Here is an 8,923-nt window from a genome sequence, read left to right on the forward strand (position 1 = left end):
AATTGATATATTTTTAAGGGACATCCAAAGACGACGGATGGAGTAATTTGGATTGAATTCTGACTCATTGTCCATTGATGTAATAGTGCTAATGGGATTTGAAATTAAAATACAAAAATACCAAGTCCATATTTACGCAAACACGTCAATGAGAATCTGAATTTCATAGACACATATATGAGATCTATAATCATATCCTAATATTATTACTACTCCTACTCCATCTTAATCACGATCTTAATTTCCTGATCAATTCATTTAATTTCTGTCTCTGAAACTCCTGATATACCTCTAAATAAAATTTCCTTTTAACTTCTGAAAATTGTCTCGGATTGTAAAAATTTAAGTTGGTCTTTAACCTTTAGGGTGTTTTTATATTTATTCTCTTAAACAAAGAGAAAGTATGATTAAAAATGAATTTATTAGTTAAAGTGGGAGTCACATTTTGTATCTAGATCTATCTCACCTTTTATATATATAAAAATTGATGGAGAAAATGTTAAATATTCAAATTGCTCTTATTATATTTTTTTCATTGGATTAATAATAAATTTTTGATCGGCGTAATCAAATCTTTTCATTAAAAGGATGTAATATAGTAAAATTACAATATACCTTAAGCTAAGTACATAATTATATCCCTTAACTCAATTAGAATATTAATTTTTCTCTCCTCCACGTATACAGTAATCCAAATGTCCATCTCTTTATGCTCCCATTGGTGACAGTAACACGACTTAAAATATTTTTTGTTCTATTTGTATTTTAGTATTAGCCATAATATTAAATACATTAACAAAGAGAGAATAATTTATTTTTTGAAATTCAGATTTAAGATAAAATTAATTACCAGACATACCAAAATTATACCAATTTACTTGATCATAAACCAAATTACAAATGGATATAGATTTTATAAATTACAAGTGCAATAGAAATACGGAGGTATATTTCGATAGTGAATTTCTTTCAATAATTTTAATATTTTTATCACAAAGCAGAAAGACAGCTATATAAGCTATCCAATATTCGTATCCATTGCATTAGAATTGCAGTCCAAAAATATTAACTGTTTAACACATATCAGTACACAACACAAACTCTATGGCAAAATTGGCCACCCTACATTGTTCTCTTTACTTGACATATTTCAAGGGCCAACACAACCACCAAAGGTAATCTCAAGGCATGAATGAAAGCTGCACCTTGTCGACATCGATCCTTGAATTCGGACATTATAAGGAGCCTCTAACCTCGGGGTACCATGCCTTCTTATCGTCGTCCTCTTGCTCTTGATAATTGGAGTTTACTCAACGGGTAGAGTGCTGTTAACGTTAGGAGATGAATGTGATTTCTCATGACTCAATTTCTATAATCCTTGTTTCCATAAGAAGAGCCTTGTGCTCTTGGATGGAAATCTCTCCATGCTACGACTACGGCTTCGAGGCCTTTCCCCCATCGTGAAATCTTTCTGGGGCTTCTGCTACAACTGCGACTTCTACCTCTATTCTTTGGAGCAGTAACCCCGTTCTCGTGGAAGCTTCCAGTGCCGTTTGTCTTGTATCCGTTAGAGAACCCAGAGACATGTCTGAAAGTATAGAAATACCATCTTAGGACTCCAGAAATAAAAGCAAAGGGAAAAAACACGACCCATATGGTATATAGCTAAGGAAATATCATATACCTATCGCGACCACCAGCCCTATCTGTGGATGATGGCATTCCCCAAACACCTCTTCCGCCATCCTGTCCAGTTTGAGAAGAACCGAAACATCCACCACCACCACGACCTCCTCCATCACGCCCTCCAGGGCCTGATCCCCACTGACGTCTTGCTCTCCCCATTCCACCACCACGTGAAGCCATGTCACGGAGTTCGCTGGGCACATGCTGACTAGCACCTTCCAAGAGTTTGATAAGCTCTGAAGCATGCTTTGCATCCTGCTCACAAAAGAAAGTATATGCCACGCCAGTGGCACCAGCCCGGCCAGTTCTTCCAATTCTGTGAACATAGGCCTCGACGCCTATAGGGAAGTCGTAGTTTAAAACCACCCTGAGACAGACAACATAAACATATGAGACCAATCACAACAGCCAAAATACATGTAAAATTATTACCAAAAAAAAATACATATGTAAAACTAAAATGTATATTATTGCAAAAGAAATTGTTGCTTTGTTCCCATAAAATATTGGCAATAGCCAAGATGCATAGATGGTTATACAACACACAGAGGGCAGTTGTAGAGAACAAGAGCTGCTGCAGATAACAGTATGACATGCCTAATTTCTAGTAATCATATCATAGCTGGATTAATTTCTGTAAGATTGACAGACAGAGGACAATGGCTAGATCACAAAAAAGCCCTCCTGAAAACAGTATTTGATTAACATCTCAAGGCATAACTAATCCAAACCAAGGTGAACCACACATGTTCCATAAATTATAAAGTCAATTCAAACACCAACCTTATATCCTTAATATCCAGACCACGGGAAGCTACATCAGTGGCCACAAGCACCGGGGATCTTCCATTTCGAAACTGATTCAACACGTAATCCCTCTCACCCTGAGATTTATCGCCATTGAATAGCAGCTGCTCCAAATTGCCGGGTCAGATTACCTGCCAGCTGGTCACACATTTTCTTTGTAGAACAGAAAATTATTATCTTAGAACCAGGTTCTTGAGATCTCAATATCTGTTCCAGGCGCCTGCATTTGTCCATTGGCGACAAAACTTCAACATACTGTGAAAAATATAAAGCTCTACATTAATAAATGTCAAAACAGCCAGGTGCTGACAAGCATTTCCTGTCTTCACATGAGATAATGAGACAGTATTAAAAGAAAAACCAGGAGATCAATGTTATACGTACCTGCGTTATTGCCTTGTTGGCAACGAGCTCATTAACATTTCCAATATTGACCTGAACAGGGTTAACTAGCAACTCAGCAGCAATTCTGCACACCTCCTTTGGCCAAGTTGCTGTGTACATCAAGGTTTGTCTACGAGTAGGGACCTCCTTCACTATCTTTCTTATCTGAGGTTCAAAACCCATGTCCAGCATCCTGTCCGCCTCATCTAAAACCAAATATGAGACCTGATGGAGGCTTATCCTTCTCATCTCCAGAATGTCATTCAATCGACCAGGAGTAGCCACCACCACATCAACACCTCTGTCTATGTCTTTCAATTGCGGACCCTTAGGTGCACCTCCATATAAACACTTCAGCAGACAGATCAAAATTGAAATCAGAAAGATGATAAGGGAGACATAAAAGAAATGAAACACAGAAACAAAACCACTAAATGGTGTCCATTTAAAGCCAACACCACATACTAACAGACTAAATCAGATTGGTTTTAAAAGAAGGAAAAGTTATTCATAAACACAATTAGATTAATCTATTCTCACTCCAAGGTTAACCAGAAAAGAGCTGATAGGCTATGGAGATTGCTATAAGAGAGGCCCTGCTAAAACCATACCGTGCAAGATATCCTAGACGACCTTCCAAACTTGACGGCTTCATCTTGAATCTGAGTAGCCAACTCTCTTGTTGGTGACAACACCAAAACTGTTGGACCTAATTTTGGGTTATTACGCCATTGTTTCAGATGAATAAATCCAGGAACCAGGTAACCCAAGGTCTTCCCGGATCCTGTCTTGGCGATTGCTACAATATCAAGACCTTTTACAGCAATAGGCCATGACTGTGCCTGTATTGGAGTAGGAGCAGAAAAACCAGCATGCTGCACCTGTAAAATGAAACAAAATACCAGCAGCCTCATAAGCATATGTGGTGATTCAGATTGGTTTCTTTTCAAATTAAGCAAGTGGCCATGGAAATAAGAAGCATCATCCCGCCCAAGAGTCAGGCCTGCTTGCAGAAGCAAGTAAATTAGGACACCTCTTCTCTTAATCAGACCAAGGGGCAGACAGATTTGCGACCAATAGAAGTCCCAGCCAAGCTTGGATGATTCAGAAAGCCCCACATAGATTGGTCCATCAATAAGGGTGCTCCAAATACATGCAAGCCCAGGGGCGCACAGCGTACGACATTTGGCTCCTCCTGGAGCAAATATCGCACCTGAGACAAAAGCAGAGACGGAAAAAAAGGTTCTTAATCTCCACAATGAGCCTCCAGTAGTAATTCAATGTTGCAGAAAGTTAACTCACTCAAACTTTAGACTTGCGGTGATCTTTAACACTTTTATATTCAACACACTAAATTTAATTGCATACCTCCCTAAGAATCTCTGAAGCAAATCCAGTGGCTTCAAACGAGGTGAATGGTGGAGGGACATTGTCTCCCTAGACAAATTTTGAAGAGAATGAAACCAGTTAGAATCAACAAAGGATTAGTATAGAAACTAAAAGATCAGACACACATACACAGCAAACAAAGGAATAAAAAACAGGTAAAAAACAATTAATACTGAATATACCACAACAGGGACATAAATGTTTTGACAATATTTTGAAATATCAAAGACTAGAGTACAAATTTTTATTTTGATTCAGATATCTCATTCAATTTTTACTTTAACACGACACAGACTTAATCACTGTAAACTCCTTTTCTACAAATTTTTCAATTCTTCCTTTTAGTCCTCAAAATTGAATGCTTAACTTTAGCAAACAGACAAAAAAGTAAACTGCATGATGTTATTTCTTCTAAAGAATTTGGAGAAAATAACTGATGCAGACAAAGAATAGCATGGCTGCACAAATGAAATAGAAACTTACTGTCACAGATATTTCATGACGCCGGCGATAGGCTTCAGCGGACACAATACTTTCTGCACCAGTGGGAGCAAGAGGTCCATATCCAACACTGGCTTTCACCTCTACATCACTGTGTGAATAATCAGGTCTGCTTCTGGTGGCCTGTACAAAGTAGTGAAAAAATACCAATTGAGTACATCTAGCAACTAACAACTTAGTTTGTTCATCACCGAAATAGCTAAGATGCCAATAAACACAGATAAAAGGACCAGTCAAAGTTTTAACAAATCCATACACATGAATAAACAAGACTGCATATATCTATAAGAACACCACTTGGGCTACCTGATAAGATACTGGTATAACAGCCTTTGTCAATCCATTGCTAGCTTTGGAATATCTGTCGTCATTATCATTCGCATTATAATGTCCTTGGGGGGACTTCTGAACTGATGAAATCAAAGATTTATGAGCTGGCGCATAGCTTGTGTGACCAGGGGCAACAGGTTTTTCATATTGGGTTATATTGGTCTCTGGATTCCAATAGTAAACATATCCAGTCTTGTCATCAACCAGACCCATCCATGGTTTTGGTAGACCGGGGTCCTCAGGTGCATATCTTATACCAGCTGCAGCAGCTGCCATGACAAACCTACCCTATGGAGTATCTGTAACATAAATTGCAGAGAAATCAGAAAAACAAAAAAAATAACTTTATCAGACTTGTTAGTTAGGATTCATTATTAAACCAAAACTGCAAGATACTACCAAAACAAAACTCCATACTATGGGTACTCAAAAAAAGGATCTAATCCATACATGATTTGTGTTGAAACCATGCCAAATGTCTCAAACTTGTCCATTTCCAAATACATATTTTAGTAAAGCATAAACCAACATGGAACTTCCGTTTTCAACATTATTCACGACATAACAGCTATCAACAGGCAACATCAAACATTACGAAAGCAAATTAGCATTAACAAGGGGGTAAACGGCGCAGCGTGGGAACGAGACATTCACATAATTCACCCCTGATATCTTGATAGGAAACCCTAATCAAATTACTAGTACAATACCACCAAAATAACAAGCAATTACAAACCACCGACCTATACATATTAATTAAACGCAAATTCGCAGCTGAAATGATCAAAATCAAGCAGCTAAATTTAGGGCAAAAGTAGAGAACGTTACCACGGGCTTTTTTTCCAGAATAAACGAAGCAGAAAAGCTCTTCTGCTCCACACCGCACCTTTCTCTCTGTATACATCTTCTCTCTCTGTGTCTGGTAGGTGTGTGCGCGTGGATTGGGAGTGAAAGAGAGGGATCTACGCCTCCGATAAACCAGAAGCGTAGGTGAGTGGAGAAATGGAGGAGAGAAGTTACTTTATAGGTATACTTGTTTCGGCTTTTTTTTATTTTTGACTTTTCAAATAATCATTTTTTATTTCTCTCTATCTGTAAATTCTCCATATTGTTATCATAAATATAAATATGAATAAATTTTTTTTTAGTATTTAGCCTATAGAGTACTTAGTTTGGTCCCAAAAAGTAACCCTTAATAGTTTAACATTCTCGATTAAGGGGGTGTTTGATAGACATGTTGAGATAACACAAGATAAATAAATAAGATGGGCTTTAAGATAAGAATATATATCCATGCATATATAAAAGGTGAATTTTAGCTTTATTTTGAAATATTTATAAGTTATGGGCTGAAATTGATTATTTATAAAATATGTCATAATCAAGGTTTAGATAAATATAAAAGGTGTTAAATTTAGGCAGTTACAGTCATAATATATTTATATATATTATTGCGTTTCCAAAGCATCATTAGGATAATTGTATTAGTTTCATTTTCTTAATCAATTATTAATTAATTGGCTTTAATGACATTATTATATAGTTAGATTAGCCGGCCGTTTTTTAAAAAAAAAACGCTTAGAATATTGATATCTAGCTATATCATTTAATTAGGAGTATTTGAATTGTCATTATATTTTTATAAATAATAATTATGGCTTTTATGTGCAAATCACCCCAAAGGTTAAAAAAAACAGCAGCACGACTAATAATTAGAAAATTGTGGTTGGCACATTAATTCTCACAATTATTATACGTTTAAACGAACAATACTCGTCCCTGTAAAATTCTTTTCTCTTGAATCCTCGGCACTCACAAATCACAATGCCTGATGTTTGAGAGCTATCCACCATCACCATGGTATAATTCGTTCGTTGTTTAATTTTTGTTCCTCGATTTTAATACTTTATGTTAACCCAATTTATTAGTCTAGCATTTTATCTGCTTTTTATGGATTATGCTTTGCTCAACTCAGAGTGTGTTTGTGCATATGTTTGGTGGTAGTCTGCAGAAGTAGTAAACTGATGTGTAATTTTCGAGTTCAAATATCAAGTGTAAGATCACACAAGTTTAATAAAAATAACTCTAATATTACAACGATACTGCAAGAATACAGCGTCGAATGTAGTACTTCGAGCGTCGAACCACATGGAGGCGTTTGATTATTTAACAAGAATTGACAAGATTAATAAGCTAAATTAAAGAACTAAAGTACGAAAATGGAGAAACTCAAGAGATAAAGAACATTGCTCCCAACAACATTCGGATGAATCACTATCGTATTGATTCTATATTCAAATTCAAAAGCTATTGAGAACGATGATCAATTTTACACTCTAAAAGTATTGAACATCCTTAAAGAATTATAGTACTAATGCTAGCTGAACACATAGCTAAAAATACCTACTCATTAGACTATTATTCCCGCGAAAGCGCAGTAAATACTAGACTAACTTCTCAAAGCCAACAAATATTAGGTTAGCTAAACACTTAACACATAAACATCTTCTCATCAAACTAAACTCCAACGGATGCATAGTAAGTATTAATTCAACTTTGAAGACTTTTTTATATCAATATTCACTTGTACATTTATCTCTGAACAAGATAAAATTAACAAGTTTTTCATCTAAGTTTTCATCCAATTTCCAAGTTAAAGAGACGTTGGAAAGAGGCAATTAACATACTACATTTGATGCATCAAAACATAGCATAGATAAAATCCGAACCATAGATGAAAACCAAAGCGAATGATTAAATATAGAATATATACAATCAATTCATCCTACTAGTGTTAGGAGCAATGAAGAAAAACTAGCCACACATGCTAAAGAAGAAAAACCGTAAGACTAATGTTGTTCTCCGATAGCCGGCGGTAGTCCGTCTCCGAGATGATGAAGATTGGATGCCGGATCCTCCTCCCTTCTTCTTTCTCTTCTCCCTTCTTTTCTATCCAATTTCATCTCCAAAAAACATCCCCCCAAAACCGTGCTCTTTTTCCTACTTTTATTCCTCAAACTACCGAGAGAAAACTGCCAAAATGCCGTTTAAATTGATCCACCCGGCCGGGTGGGTATTTGCAACTGAAAATATCACCCGGTCGGGTGGCATGCCTCTGGACTCTCTATGCTTCGCGAATTTCACCCGACCGGGTGAATTTTTAGCGCACAACTCACCCGGTCGGGCGGCATGCCTCTGGACTCCGAGTGTAATAAAAATTGCACCCGGCCGGGTGGAATTAGCAGGCATAAAAATACACGCGACCGGGTGCCTCCCTTTGAGAGCTTTCTGGGCAGTTTGGCGAATTTTTGCACAACTTTTTTACCATCCGGGCTTCATTCCTACACCATAAAACATACTTTTGCAAGCATCAAACTATATAAATCATGTAAAGTTAGGGGAATAAAAACGTACAACGCATCATAAACCCAAAGCATATCCGTCAGTTTTCCATGACAATTCTCAATTTAGTTGAAGAAGCTGCCAACTACATGCAGCACAAAAAGGGTGCTAATGAAGGTGAGGTGCTTTTTATATGTTTGTTTCTTAACACTAACAGGATTCTAACAGTGTATTTACGGTCCATGGAAGAGTTGCCTAAAATTGCAAAAGATGGAGTTTATCGATGATGGAAGAGTTGCCTAAAATTGCAAAAGATGGAGTTTATCGATGATGGAAGAGTTGCCTAAGAAATTATTGTAGGGGTAGCCATTTTGGGATTTTAGATTTCTATAATTTTCTATATTAATTTAGATTTTGAGTAATAGCCATCATAGAGTTTTGGGATTCCTTTTATGATAAATCAGTTTGGATATTAAAATTAATT

The 8,923-nt window shown here is 36.7% G+C and overlaps 1 pseudogene; it reads right to left on the reverse strand.

Moving 5' to 3' along the window:
• Positions 1–1,014: 1,014 nt before the first annotated feature.
• LOC121775015 lies at positions 1,015–6,078 on the reverse strand (annotated as a pseudogene).
• Between the last annotated feature and the right edge of the window lie 2,845 nt (positions 6,079–8,923).

Source organism: Salvia splendens, chromosome 17 (assembly GCF_004379255.2).
Source record: "Salvia splendens isolate huo1 chromosome 17, SspV2, whole genome shotgun sequence".
Classification (NCBI taxonomy): Eukaryota; Viridiplantae; Streptophyta; class Magnoliopsida; order Lamiales; family Lamiaceae; genus Salvia; species Salvia splendens.